Below are 2,500 nucleotides of genomic sequence, written 5' to 3'. Positions count from 1 at the left end.
TTTTAAAAGCCCGCAAATTTAAAAAAAGAAAACGCAAAACGGGGGTCTCAGATGTGGATAAAAAATACTTGTTATCCTTTTTGTGTATGTGTGTTTTTTTGTTGTTGTTGTTGTTGTTGTTGTTTTGTTTTTTTTAATCAAAAACAAAATATTTCGTTCCTTCCTAAAATGGTACGTTCCTTTTTAGCGTTCTCCATTCTTCAAAGTTAAAAAAAAAAAACAAACAAAAAAAAAACAACAAAAAAGCCAAAGCACCTTGCTAACTTGGAGGTTTTTGCGTATTCCGTTTCTTTGGTTAACTTTTCCTTTCTTTTTTCTTTTCTTCTTTTTTTTTTTTTTTTTGACTATGTACAATAATAACACATCAGAGACTCTGAGAAGGGGGAGACACTTTCAAGCTTTACTCAGTGGTAGAAACTGCTGATAGTTAATTCAAGAAATAAATAACGGTAATAATTATCATATATTCATTATTATTTCCCCCACCGCGAAAAAAAAAAAAAAAAGTCTGGGTAAGTGATGTTAGCTGCCACGAACCCGATAATATCCTTCGTGAAAAGCACGTTGCACCTTCTGCCAACCTGAGGGTCTCTACTACTACGACTACTACTATTACGACTACTACTACTGCTTCTTATCTGGGGCACTTGCAGGGTTGGCTTAATGATGACAACGACGGCTAGGGATTCCGAGGGTTGTTGTTGTTGTTGTTGTTTTTTATTATTATCATTATTATTATTATTATTATTATTATTATTATTATTATTATTATTATTATTATTATCCACCCCACTCCCACCCAGGTACTTGGTTAGTTATACATACTCGTTGCTAACACCACACCAACCACTGGCACTTTCCTAACACCTTGACAACTTCATATATAAATTGTGCGATTGCCTCCTCCTTCTCTTCTTTTTCTTCTTCTTTCTTCTTCTTGGGATTTAGGGAGGGCACTTGCTAGTTTTCAGCTCAGTGGTGATCATGGCGGACTAGTAAATCAGAGGCTCCATCCCAGGTGCTCAATGTCACATACATACATACATACATACATACATACATACATACATACTACGCCATACTACGCGCACATGAACAACCACTGACTAGCGATCAGTTCATGATACCCAGCTGGTGTGTGCTTGCGTGATGTTGTTGTTATTATTATTATTATTATTATTATTATTATTATTATTATTATTATTATTATTATTATTATATAGACGTTTTATTATATATAAAAGTATTAGTATTGTGTAGAAGTATTATTATTATATTGAATTATTATTATATTATTTTTTACTATCATATAGAATAATAATAATAATAATAATTATTATTATTATTATTATTATTATTATATAAAAGTATTAATATTATATAGAAGTATTATTATTATTGAATTATTATTACTATTATATTGAATAATTATAACAATTATATAGAATTATTATTACGTAGAAATATTGTTATTATATAGAAGTGTCATATTGCATTATTATTATTATTATCATTATTATTATTATTTTACTTATTATATGAAAGTATTATATAGAATTATCAATATATATAAATATTATTCTATAGGAGTATTGTAATTATATAGAAATATAATAATAATAATTATTATTATTATTATTACCATTATGTAGAAATAATATTATTATTATTATCTAAAAGTATTATTATTATTTATTATTATTATTAATTTATTATTATTATTATTATTATTATTATTATTATTATTATTATTATTATTATTATATTGATATATTTCTGATAAATTTTTAGCATAAAAACTATTTTCAGTCCTTGAGTCACCATTTAGTTGAATCCAAGCGAGGGCAGAGTTGGACATGAGGTTGATTTTTTAATTTAGGGAGAAATTCAGCCTATCTCACAAAAGAGTAGCACTCTGGATTTTGAAGATGAATAAAAATTGCCTCAGTCTAGAAAGATTTCTTCTTCATTGACAACAAGAGGACAGACAAAGTGAAGAATAGCTAACAAACAGATACTACACTTTGTCTCGGGCCATGAGTTAATGCTTGAAAATAAAGAAATAATTATTGGTTAATATAAAAATTATAGCGTATCCTAAGTGTGTATATATATATATATATATATATATATATATATATATATATATATATATATATATATATATATAGCTAATAAATGACAAAAATTTATATTCTAAATTTCAAAATGTTAACCATCTTACGCTTTATTCCATTAAGTAAGTTGCTATGAACAATTCTTGGCAGCATCTGTTTCGTAGCGCAAAATCATTCATGTAATTATTATATCAATCGATGAATTTATTTCGCCCTTAACTCAGAAGAAGAAAAAGCACTTATCAAATTTGAAAAGGAAAATAAAGGTATATTACAAGATTCGCTAATTGGGAGGGAAGTTGTAATTACCATTTTTGCTTTTTCATTTTATTACCCCATCTAAATATATATACTGGGGAAGGGAGCAAGAAAAACTAGAGAAA

The 2,500-nt window shown here is 27.0% G+C and overlaps 1 protein-coding gene across 8 annotated transcripts in view; it reads right to left on the bottom strand.

The window, feature by feature from the left end:
- Nucleotides 1–1,053, bottom strand: part of LOC145259962 (zinc finger protein 1-like) — a 529,574-nt gene extending 528,521 nt beyond the window's left edge. For 5 of the 8 annotated variants that reach the window (XR_013864238.1, XM_080117943.1, XM_080117938.1 and 2 more), the window contains exon 1: nt 1–1,051. This exon is cut by the window's left edge and continues 378 nt beyond it. The gene's annotated coding sequence lies outside the window, so the exon portion shown is untranslated. The other 3 variants (XM_080117945.1, XM_080117946.1, XM_080117940.1) reach the window with 2 other exon arrangements.
- Between the last annotated feature and the right edge of the window lie 1,447 nt (nt 1,054–2,500).

Source organism: Euprymna scolopes, chromosome 35 (genome assembly GCF_053919585.1).
Source record: "Euprymna scolopes isolate OS-2025 chromosome 35, ASM5391958v1, whole genome shotgun sequence".
NCBI lineage: Eukaryota > Metazoa > Mollusca > Cephalopoda > Sepiida > Sepiolidae > Euprymna > Euprymna scolopes.
This window is presented reverse-complemented; position numbering and strand designations above follow the sequence as displayed.